This window comes from Amblyomma maculatum, chromosome 4 (assembly GCF_055883805.1).
Source record: "Amblyomma maculatum isolate TAMU_Amacu chromosome 4, ASM5588380v1, whole genome shotgun sequence".
Taxonomy (NCBI): Eukaryota; Metazoa; Arthropoda; class Arachnida; order Ixodida; family Ixodidae; genus Amblyomma; species Amblyomma maculatum.
In genome coordinates this window covers 116,088,358-116,101,588 of record NC_139347.1, presented here as the reverse complement: position 1 = coordinate 116,101,588, position 13,231 = coordinate 116,088,358, and positions in this window count along the sequence as shown.

Below are 13,231 nucleotides of genomic sequence, written 5' to 3'. Positions count from 1 at the left end.
TCTGGTTCGGGGCCTGGATCACCTTGCTGCTTCTGGCTGGACGTGCGGACACTTGTTGCCTAGTGGGTTCCCAGGGCCTGTGTGCTCTGGGTGATGCTCGTGGTCGCTGGTTGCCGAATCCTGTCGACTGCGCCAGTGATGTTATGTTCGTTGTTCAGCAGGTACAGAAGCAGAAGACGAGAACAGTAGACGATGATCTGATGATGGTCAGGAGGAGATATATATTTACAGATGAAAAATATTATTTACATTGGCAAACAGTTACAGTAACAAGTCACACAGACAACTGCAACTTAACACAAAATAGACCCTCACACAGAGAAGTCACTACAAGCCCTTACTTTTCTACCGAGCATCTCGGTTAAAGCCTAGGGACTGTAAATACGTGCTAAGCACGGAGCCTCAATCTTGACTGACAAACATGGTCCGAGGACCGCTTTTTGATGATAAACATCAACAAAGGCCTGAGGGCGGTCACCCTAGGTGACCCGCCCCGAAAATAAAGCAGCCAATCAAATTATTCAAAAACATGCCACAACCCCCCTGGGTTGGGAATAATCTCGGACCCAGGTCCTTAATTACTTCAAATAAAAATACAACATTCAAAACACACACTCTTTCCACTCGCCGGTTCCCAAACCCTCTCACATGGCGCCTGTCTTTGCCTCCACTCCTCAGCGTGTTTGCGACGCGACCTTGCAGCTGCGCCTTTGTGAAAGAAACGCCGCGGGGGATCACGAGACGAGGTCACTCAGCCGTCCCGTTCGAGGAAAAGGGGGTGGGGGGCACTGTCCCGTCGCTCGGAATGTCCCGGGCACAGCGGGGGAACGCTGGGCTGATTGCCTACTTCGGGGGGGGGGGGGGGGGCAAATGTCGCGCCTATTGTCGCCCTCTGCTGACCGTAAGCTGGTTCGCAGAAGCGTGCCACTGTTGATCCCGGCTGCGTTCGCGTCTTGGCGACGCCTCGGGGCGAAAGGATGAACCAAACCAGGCCTCCCACGCGCCCCGCGAGCCCGCGCCCAAGAAAAGGGGTGACAAGGAGGGAAAAAAAAAAAACAGCGCTCGCTCCTTTGCCTCGGCGCGTGGGGGGATCGACCGCCAGCGCGACTCCACGTGCGAGTCGCTTTTCACTGCGGCCTTACAGGAGCAGTTAGGGATAAGGGTAGGTGGAGAATACCGCAGTAATCTGCGATTTGCTGATGAGATTGCCTTGCTAAGCAACTCGGGGGATGAACTGAAAATAATATTGTGTCTACTTAGGACAGGTAGTAGCCGCAGATACGGACCATGAAAAGGGAATAACAGGAAGAATAAGATTGGGATGGAGCACATTTGGCAAGCACTCGCAGATTATGACTAGCAGCTTACCGGTATCGCTCAAGAGGAAAGTATACAACAGTTGCATCTTACCTGTACTCACCTATGGGGCTGAAACGGGGAGGCTAACCAAGAGAGTTTTACTTAAGTTGAGGACAACCCAGAGGGCTATGGAACGAAAAATGGTAGGGGTAACATTAAGAGATAGGAAGCGTGCAGAGTAGGTCAGAGAAATAACTCAGGTTACCGACATTCTAGTGGAAATTAGGAAGAAGAAATGGGCATGGGCAGGATATGTAGTCCAAAGAGAGGATAACCGATGGTCGCTTAGGGTAACAAACTGGATTCCAAGAGAAGGAAAGCGTAGCAGGGGGCGGCAGAAAGTTAGGTGGGTGGATGAGGTTAAGAAGTTCTCGGGGTCAAGTGGATGCAGCTAGCACAGAACCGGGTTAAGTGGAGAAATATGGGAGAGGCCTTCGCCCTGCAATAGGTAAACTTAGCTGATGATGATGATGATGATGATGAAATTTCGAGCGTTTTCGCGGCACTGACATTCAGGCAATGCCCGAGGACGAAATTTGCACTTTGGTCAAAAGTTACCACCCTTTGCCAGCCCTCATCATCTGTACTTGTATCTCGTGTGCTGAATCATAGCCTCCTTTATAAAGGAGGCTATGGCTGATTTGAGCGACAACAAACGAAGGGATTTGCGCGGCTGTTATTGGGGCAGTTTCCTCCTCTCCCATAAGCCCCCTATTCGCAAACTAAGTGCCGCCGAGCTATTTAGATCGACAAGTACTGCATGCAAAGTGCGACTTTCACTAGATATTTCGGTATAGCTTGTTGGTTTATTAGTTTTATTTATGCGTTTTACCTTTCCTAATAGACCAGGCTGCTCTTAGGCTGAATAGAACCACCAGGGTCTCCTTAACGTGTGTTGGCATCGGACACTAATCAGGAGCCCTGTGTTTCGCCTTCAAGAAAATCGGCTATGGCAGCAAGAGTCGAACACATTTTACCCGGTTCAGTATAGAGCGCCCTAGCCACTGATCAACCGCGACGTGGGAGCAACTTATCTCGCTCCGCGGTGACGGCAGGTAGCCCTGTATGGTTGCTTGTATTTGGATATCATAATTCCTCACCCAGATGAATCAGAAATCATTTAAAGCATTTCAACGAACGGCGCAATTGACCAAAGCTTAATATATATCCCTCAGAGTTCTTTATTAAATCAATGTTTTCAGCATTGCCTTTCGGATACCGTAAGAATCACCGGCTACATTGACGCCGCAGCGCCCAGCTTTTCAGACGAGGCAATATACACAGCTTTGCAGGACAACTCACGAAAGCTTTCGGTCATTTAAATCATCAGTTATTACTTGAGAAAGGGGAACGACATGATTTTAGTGGCAAGGCGGCAAGTATTTTCAAATATTGCGTCTGTAGTACTATGTTCATTGAGTGAGCTCAGTTGGATTCGGATGCTCAGGAGAATCTTGCCGCGGATCGCTAGGCGTATGCAGCCACCAAGACAGTAGCCAAAATACTCGTGTTCGAGCGCGCCAACACGCCGGTGCATGTCGGCGGCTGCAGCGATGACGATTAGCACACTACACGTGCAACACTGCAAACAAGTGTTGGAAACTAGGAGGCTATAAAAAACGGCTTGAGTGGAAGCCTCCTATTCACGGTAATAGGCCGGCGTGAAGCCAGTGGTGGTCATCTTGTGGTGGGCAAAAAACGGGTCGCACAACATCTTGGTACCGCTGTCGATGCAGTCTTCTAGCACTGTTTCGTGTAATTCTAGTCCACGAGACAGAAATCCACAAAAAGCAAATATGAAATGACAGCTTATACACTTCGTAGTAGTTGTTGTTGACACTGCGTTTTGGAAATAATCGGGCTGGTGTAAACGAATTGTATCATAGTAATTTGTGGGTCTAGAGACTGACAATTGAGGGGTGTGTCATAGGCGGTGAGCAGCTAATGAAAATAATTTAATTATTGATTGAATTCATCGGTAACAAAAGAAAAAAAGAGGTCAAACAAGTGATGAGAAGGTTCAAAATGTACAGAATGAAAATCCTATGAAACTGAAGTGATAACTGTCCGAAATATAACTGTCCTGTTGTCCTTCTGTAGGGTGCCGCGATGGATGCCCTTTTATAATGGATGAATGGCCGATGGTGATAGAGTGGGAATGCATGGTTGTGCTATGATTGTATGGAAAGACGGATGGACTGATGGATGGATGTAAAGAATGATGGATGCGTCACTGTGTGGGTAGGCTGGTGGGTCATGGATGCTGGATGGTGGATGATGTACCAATGAATAAGGCCTGACCCCTTTAATCGGGTGGCAATGGCGCATGCCACTTAGCTTGACGATCTAGTTAGAACGAAAGGAAGAAGATGGTTTGCACGGTATGAGGAAGAACTGAACAATGATAAATAGGGTACGCCTCAGTTCGCAAATGAGCCACCGTTTCGACAAGTGAACTTGTCTTCGTCTAGGCGTAGCGATCATCACTGGCAGGGGTTTAAATACGCTTTTGCTTCCGAAGAAGAAAAGCTGGGGAGGGGAAAGTGGGGGCAAAGACAGTAGGTGTGAAGAAGTGGGGAGGAGAGGATGGGTGAGAAGAAAGTGGGTCATGAAGTGCAAGAAAAAAAAATCTTCAGTATGTATTTATCAGCCTGGAACCGTGACGAGTAATACATAGCTAGCGCCTACTCTTACCTTGATTTCATGCGTTAGTCAAGTATACTCGGTTTTCGAAATTTTTACCAGTTTAAACACTGTTCTTCCTCCCCTATCATTACGCCTCAGTGCTTTGTATAAATGAATTAATTTGCATTAAACTGTGAGGTGAGCCCTTTAAAGGAAAGTATTCAGATGTTTCATTCTGCTCTCCTTATGCACCACATGATAATATGTTCATCTCTGGATACTGGACTGCGAAATTCTTATAGTTCGCAATACTCCGGTCCTGGTTTCGATCAAAAATAAGCTTATGCTCGAATCATGGTAGATAATTTCTGCGAATATTTCCAGATTGAAAGACTTTATGATTATATTGCTAATTTGATCGGCATCTTTGTTTTCTAGACAGCTCCCTTAGTGGATTTAACATTTTCCTTAACCGAGACTTCTCCGCACGCAGTGCTTGTGTGGTTTTTGAATTTTGAAATTTTCGTTCTAGTCTAGTGGTACTTTGCTAGAATTCGCAATGTTCTAGCCTGTATGTTCCTTCAGGATACTGCCTCATGTCTACTGAGGCCTTTGTTTGGTTCTGCGTATCGATTTCGTCCTGATTTGAAGTATTCCATTAGCTCCCCATATGTTAAAGGGGTTGACGGCTGTGAGGCAGCTGGCTCAGATTATCGGAAAGTATGCCCACGGACTATCCAGTCAGCCGCCTCGTTGCAATCGATTCCATCGCTTGCCGGTATTCAAAGAATTGCATGTTTGAAGTTGTCAAACTTATTTACCTACTTCGTATTTTGGTGTGCGTGTTTGCATAAGCATCCCAGCGAGAATGTTCGATAGGGCTTTTGGGAATCGGTGAGTATAACGTGCTTTCCTCCTTGGTTGTTGACGTGTATATATTGAAAGGGCGACTACAGTTTTCCTGGCAATTTCTACGTAGTTATTGACCTTGATCAATGAGCTGGTCGCCCCTCTTCCGTTGTGGTCAACTACGGTGGCTACCATCGCTTTTCTTGCAGACAGGGACTGTCGTCAACATAGAGTAGGTTTCTGTTGTTTTTGATGAAGTTGTTTTGCATTGTCTGACTTCTCGCTTGTCATTTTTCGCTGTTGTGTAGGGGGTTAATGTTTTTGGAAATCGGAAGGACCCCATATTCAGCTCTGTGTTCGGGAATCAGTGTTTCTAATATGTCCTACTATGAGCAACCTCTGTGAAAATGCGACATGTAACCAACCGTTCTATCTCATTCTGACAAGTAATGCTACGGTGGAAATATGAAAATGTTTATTAGATTAAATCTAGATGATAACCTTGGATCTTCGACTCAGTTGGACACCTTAAACTTTGCACGCCAGAACGCTATCCGTCATGGCTTCCCGTATTTTGCATGACCGGACAAAGTAAGCGCGCTTGATAGAGCCGGTCTGCCTCAAGGTGCTACGTATATGCGCTGAAAGGTTTTATTACTATTTTTATTGGCTGCTTGCAAACCCATACAATTTTGCTGGTTCGTATTTTCAATGGAAGAATGCGCATCGAGTGTTCCTGTTGGGAAACTCTTAGCTGCGATCACAAGAATGTTCACGCTTCAGAGCGCAACTTCAGCCGAGATTCAGCGAGCAGCCGAGTCATCATCAGCCTGATTATACCCACTGCAGGGCGAAGGCCTCTCCCATATTTCTCCACTTAACCCGGTTCTGTGCTAGCTGCATCCACTTGACCCCTGCGAACTTCTTAATCTCATCCGCCCACCTAACTTTCTGCCGCCCCCTGCTACGCTTTCCTTCCCTTGGAATCCAGTTTGTTACCCTCAGCGACCATCGGTTGTCCTCTCTTCGCACTACATGTCCTGCCCATGTCCATTTCTTCTTCTTAATTTCTACTAGAATGTCGGTAACTTGAGTTATTTCTCTGACCCACTCTGCACGCTTTCTATCTCTTAATGTACGCTTATTTAATGGCCACACAAAAGAAAGGAAGAGAATTACCAATCGCAGACGGGAAACCTTTCTTGTGAGAGTTTTATGCCATAGCCATAAACGCCGCTCCACTGCTGAGTTGACATTTCCAGCCCAGCTCGCTATCAGTGGGAGCAGCAACTTAACGATATCTTGCATGGCGCCTTAGCATGGACACGATCATTGTTTTTATAGGTTAGCTGCAGGTACTGTGTACAGGGAGAAAACAATGATGAAATCAAAAGTGTACACAGCTTGCTACTTCGCCGGACCTCTTCAGACTTCATCATACTGTTAATGAAGGTGCTCGTAAGCTGACAAAGCTTGATTACTTCCTTTGCGGGTTAAATCAAGCCTCCATTGTCCTTGGTTTTCATTAACCTGTAACTGGTCCAGTTGACTCATATTTACTGCAACAGGCTCTTGCACGACTGACATGTCGCCTCAAAACCATTACTAAATATCACATAAATTAAGCAACAACCTGGTAGTGATAAACAAAACTTGGGGTTCTTCAGTCTTCTTGAGGAGCCTCGTTAGAGTGCCCGCACTTTGCTACCTGCTTATTCACGGTATCCCGTAAATGCTGCCTCTGTCGCATATCATTAGAATGCAGCCATAAGCCACCGCATTGTATGAAATAGCACCCTACACATAGCTATATAAGGACCCTCTTTACCGAAGCCGTACGAACGTGCCCTATAGGAGTATAGTGTGCCTGACTTGGGATCTAAGGGTCCCGCTTTCAATAATTCCCATTTCACCCTTACATCTTATTGACTCTCTCTGGTTTGTCAGCTCCTGCCACATTGAACACGTCATGTGTTCTCATTGCGCCAAATGTGTTTGGCCATATCACCAACTAAAGGCCTCTTACCAGAGAGGTTTTTTTCCGACTTTCCGCCGACAGAGCGGGCGCCGGAGTTTCTGTGGAACGTGGCTTTTCATTTTATCGCATTGGCTTAAACAGTCTCAACAGTATAAACAAATGTTGTATGCACAGGCTCCTTTACTTGCAAGGCCACTCAGACTAGCGCAGCAAAATTTAGAACAAATTGCATGCTTATATAAAAAAACAAGTCGTAGCGTTTTATATGTCCTCGCAACATGACCTGCGAGAAAAGCTTCTGGTGCTATCTCATCGTGTTCATCTGCTTCACAACACATCGTTAAAAATCCTAGTTCACTGGCCAGCTCCCTGGTAACTAAATAGGTTAAACAACGTGACGGGAACACAGGAAAAGAGGACGACACACCTAGTGCGGTTGTGCCGTCTTCTTCTTCTGTGTTCCCGTCACGTTGTTTGCATGGTTAACCTATAATTAATCAGGCCAACAAGTCCAATCTACTGCTGCACGGGCAGAGGCAAAATATAATTTTTTTTTGGGAAGCCTCACCGTATTATATGTCCCTTGTAGCAAATTAAATGGCAGCTGATAGGGCATTATGCTTCAGTATCTGGACTTTTTAACCTCAGCGCCGTTTTCATTTCAGAGGAAGAGAGTGCATTTCCACTCCTCGCTGCTGTCTTTGCCTGAAGCGAGTTCAGAAAATAGAATTAGAGGGTCTCTTAGATGTCTCTTAAGTGGAGGACGGCGAAAGCCTACTCTTCTCCTATCATTTGCCTCTCATCGTTTGCCACAGTTCATTTGAAGTCGTCGTTTGATATATTGGTCGTTTCCCTGTCATGATGAGTCTGCCTGCGTAGTCATTGTAGCCCTTATCACTCATAACTAAGCAGGTTACTCATTTAGAACCAGCGGTGGTCATTACATGTCGGCGTTTCACATATTGGTCATTTCGTAGTCATTAACAGTAATGATGAGTCATGCCTAGCTATTAAAGTCATTACCACACATCGCTAAGCGCTTTTACTCATTTCTAATAAATTGCGGTCATTACATGTCGTAGTTTCATATACTGGTCATTACAAATCATTTTAGTCATTATTAACCATTATTAGTCATTAGCAGTAGTCATTACCTCTATCAATGTCTATTTATAACTTTTATTGATTACCTATTACCATCAATCATCTTCATTAATAATCTCCCTCCTTGCACGTCCGCTTTTGCGACTGACACACCAGTGCACAGATGCGACCCACAGATTACAGGCACAGCTTCTGCGCACAGATTTTCGCTCCATGAGCCTAGAACGGCCTTCGTCCTAAAAAACAAACGCATCCCGTCTCAACGTTAACGTGGTTGCACACGCGCACACACAAAAAAAGTTTGCGTTTACCACGCAGACGCGAGGCGAACGAGCCCAGAAAGGAAGCAAACCGCGCTCTCAGAGCCGGCGACCCCGGCGGCGACGTGTCCCCGAACAGTGGCGCCCTCAGCAGAAATAGCGGGTGCAACTGTAAACTCCCCAAGGACGCGCTTGCCCATTGACGGCGGCGCGACGCAGCAGGCCGCACCCAGTGCGCTTCCATCGAGCGGCCGTGCCTTTAGTAAAAGCAGGTTAGCTCTGTTCTTTGCTGCTTCGAACCCGACCGCAGGCGTCTGCGTTTTGATGGAGGCAAAACATGTTGTGCTGTGCGATGTCAGTGCACGTCAAAGATCCCCGAAAATTACTCCGTAGCCGTCCACTACGCCATCTGTTTCAGTCTTTTTACATTCATTTCACCCTTCCTCCCTTTCCTTAAGGCGTGGTTCAGGTATGCACGAAAAAAAAAAAATTTAATCCTGTGTAGCATCTCATGGGGTCTCTAATGAGGGGATTATGCCTTGTCAGGAGATAGCTGAGTGTCCTTTAGCCTCTCCCTGTTCGGCGCCATGTAATATTGCCTGAAATAAGCAGAGTTATTGATTGAAAGCAAAAAATAAAATTGCACCACATCAGTTCTTTATTCACAGTGGCACTCGCCACTCTGATAATTAAAACGGCATGCATTTATTGGCGAACGAACCCTACCCATCCCTAAGAATATTTGGCGGAGGTGCGGGGTGTTGAGAGTACCTTTCCACCTGGCCCTGGCCACCAATTGTTCCGTCCATCTACCTCTCGGTGTTTGCAGCGTCTCTCTTTCCCCTCCCTCCCTCCCTCCCTCCCTCCCTCCCTCCCTCCCTCCCTCCCTCCCTCCCTCCCTCCCTTATTTTTCTCCTGTAATGTTTTTGAAAGGGAGCATCTCGAGGCTGAATAAAATCGTTAATTTAAAATGCGGTTGCCGAATGTTGCTTTTCTAAGCTACGATTCATTTTTGACTGCATTGCCTTCTGGGTAGAGCCACAGCGACTGGAGCTCACGTCACTGTGACCTGCATAATATCCTCTAGAGCGGCAGATAAGGTGATTACGCAGAAATGTTAGTCATTATAAATGGCAATAATGAATCCATCCGCGCTACGGACAAAACTCACAAGGCACAGAGGATACATATGCAAGATATCTTAACCAGATTATGCAAACACAGTCAGAGGCGGATTTTACGGGCAGAACACCGTTATCTCAGACATCACATTTTCAGCTGAAGTTGCCGCGTCCGAGTTTTTGAACCAGAAATTCTACCCATAAAAAAATTCCACTTACTCACGCATCTATACGCTCCATGCTTCTGCAGGTCCGTATACTTCAGCGCTATTAAAGATTCAGCCACACAAAAATCGTTACTATCCCTGAATCAGTAAACATTGCGAAAACTTATGGAAAGGTGACAATGGCTCCAATGCAAACAGTGATCAATCATCTTATTTTTTTCCATGTTGTTTCGTGGGGTCTGTCCACTGGACGCGAACGCATTAATATCGAGCTAAAATTTACGCATGAAGAATCCCACGTTTCTCGTTTGAATTTCTTCCTTTGAGGCGTTTCTCATAGCGTGTGCCTTTTGTATGACGAAGTTTTGAACTAAAATTGTAAGAGCAATACACCACATTATTATGGGCGCCTTAAAAGGCCAGACAAAGGCAGCGGGACCACAGTCGTCCTCAGGAAGCGTCGTTGACTTTCGACTCCTCCGGTTGGAATGACGCCTGGTTCTATGCTCAGAGTGGCAACGTTTCCGGTAAGTTGAACCGCTTATTTCAAATATGTTGTTTCCGCTTATGTTCGCTCAATTATAAGCGTCTTTTATATAGACCACATAGCTGAGCAGACCGCGAAGAAGATTTAAGTCTTGAACAATTTAAAGTAGGGAAAAAATGGAGCACCTAGGAGAGCAAAAATATTGTGCCACAACTGCCACTTTAAAAAGTCAGGAAAGCTACCATATGAACATAAACAAATTACTGCATTGCACTCCTTATACGTGAAAATAAATATCGTTAAAATTTGAGTTCATACGTGGCCGCATATATGTTTTAAAGAAATTTTTCGACTATTTTTGAAAACAGCTTACTGGTCTGGCAACCGCTGATCACTGACGTAACAACGGCACGTCAACCCCATGTCATCTCCAATTGGATGTTTGATGCAGAAAGGGGTTTGCATGTGTGCCGTAGACGCTGACACATTAGAAAGTTTTTCTTTGGCAAGAACTTATTTTTCGTTTTTTGTTTCTTAGCTGAGGTCGATGGGCTCATTAGGTATTATTTAAGCATGCATTTAGGAGCATATTATTCGTATGCTATGGGAATTGTCTCATATTAGCAGCCAAGTGATCCCGCATATAAAAAGCGACACGTCCCGTGTTTGCTTCTATGAATGTTCGCCGCGAAGAGGCGGGGGACGGGAGGGGGTGGCGCTTCGCGGCTTACTTTCGACTTAAAGCTTGCCGCTCCATCGGTGGAAAAACTTAGAAGAAATAGAAAAGAACTAAGGTGTACACTACCAACACCACCTAGACTAAGAGAAGGCCAGCGCAGGTCCCCCTTTCCACTAGTCCTACGTCAGGACAGTGAGATCTGGGGATAGATCGGCAGCGCCGAGCGCAAGCGTACGCAAGCAAGGCGATATGGAACGACTCGGCCCGTGTGTGCTGTGTTCCTGATCCGTGCTGCATAGGCGCTTGCGAGCAAGGTATCTACCATGTCTGGGTGTTTTTGTGCTCGAAACTGTCGCTCTAACTATGCCAATGGATCCAAAACACAAGTGTACAAGTTTCCGTCAGACAATAGCTCAAAATGCAGCGTGGACAAAGGCTGTGCCGTGGAAAAACTTATTACCAATGAAGTCCACTGCGGTAAGAAAGCGTTCTTGTTTGCTTCCTATTACTCGTGCTGCTATTCACCACTATTTGATTTAGCACAGTGCATTAAAGCGTAGACGTGCCCATATCGAGCCCACAATTTGGACAGCACAGCTACTAATAATCGAGTAGCATTCGCCCTGCTTTGAGTGCGGAACAAAATCTTTTTGCAACCTAAATTATTTTCTTATGCAAACAATTTTATTTCGTTAGTGGCCATGTGATCGTAGTTGCCGTAGTAAATTACTGATTTAAAGCCGAGTGAGCTGCTCGCTGCGTTAATATACTCATGGTAATCGCTGCTCCCAGCTTAAGCAGCTTTTTTATATTTACGTTATAGTTTTGTGACCAGCACTCCGTGAAAACGACCTCGTATTCACAACAAGCTACACCGAGTATCGTCAAGGTCACCGTTCTGAGTAATATATCTGCCTACCATTCTTAGCTTTATCTAACCATCTGACAATAAATGTGTTCCCAGATTCATTTTTTGCCAGTCTTAATGTTTATTCAAGTAACTCTGAATGAAGGTGAATATTTCCTCGCAACCTCATTTGGGCCATTGAAATGCCAGGTGGATTGTGTCAAACTTCTGATATACTTCAAAATACTGGCAATATCAGACAACACAGGTAGCACAAGTATAACCCTCTTCATCGCTAGCACTAAAAATTTCAAGAGGTAGCTCCAGAGCAGCGTTGAATAAAATAAAACGCAACCGGGTAGGGTAAAGCCGACGTTCAGTGTGATCTCACTACCTTGACGTCACATAAGCTTTCACAGGCCTTGTAGTAGTCTAGGTGGTGTTGACACTACAGGGCATGCCTTGCGACACTGCAGGGACATAGAAAACTGCCGAATGAAGCGGTTGCTTGTACTGTGGCTTCATTTTATCTTGTCCTGTGTCTTCTTGTTCGCGCTGCTTAAATTAATGATGGATGTGTACCAACTCGCCCAACAAAGTATCTTGGTAAACTCCTGAGGCTATGCTCGTTTTTTTCTGGCCCTTCTTGAGCAGGTAGCTCGCGTGTACACTTAATGAATGCTTCACTGCAAATATACGCTATTTATGGCTTAGGGTGCGAGACCAAAGTTCTTACGAGAATGCGCCGATCCACTGATTACCAATGCACCCTACATAGCTTCCGCATACAAATGGCTGTAGGTTCACGGAAATAAAACAATATGAGCTCTCATTATCACAAATATTCTAGTTTTAGCCTTATTATTATTTTTTTCTCGCACTGAAACAGCGCTGCAAGAAGCGCCCATGATGCTTTTCAATATGACGATCGCTCTCGGTGGAAGTTGTTTCCTGACTCCGATTTCTACCGCGATTGTTTCAAATATGCAGCTTGTTCCAGGTATTAAAACTTTGGTAGTTGAATCACAGACATTTATATTATTCACAGAAGTGTAAATGAAGTACTATGTCAAACGACCCTGTCATTGCTACTTTAATTCATTGCGACCCGTACTGAATAAGCCATAATTCTTTAATCTAACATAATGCAACTAAACCACCCCCCATCCACAAGAATTTAACCTAGTATAATGTAATACACCATAATAAACCACATTTTAACATAAACCATATTGATGCAGAAAATACTTCTCAATACATGCAAACAATGCTTATCCCGTATGTAACTTCACACTTAATCTCCCCGTTATTTGCTCTGTAACTAACGTAACCAAGTGATACGTCGTGTGGGTGAAAAGACCATTTGAAATTCAGCGTCTTTTGCAGACCACATTCTCTAGTCAGAGCCAAATTTCTTTGTTCATAAGACGTATAAGGCTTTCGCCTAAAACGCATTTGCATTAAAATTGATCTATGTTTATTCCTTTTTAAGGAAAAAGAAATTGCAGAAATCTCTATGGAAGCCGAATATCAACATTCAGGATCATGGTGTCGTTCAATGCCGCTTAGTGAAAAAAAAGAATACTTTCATGGAGCGTTATGCTTTCTGGAAGCTTCTCGCTGATCCTCGCAGCGCATCTGCACAGCAGTCGATTTCAAAGTTTAGCAGCATGTGGGACTTCTGGCGGAGCAGATCGGTCTCCGTGTCGTTTCACTTCGGCTGTATTTTCTGCTAAAAAAACCAACTAGAGACAG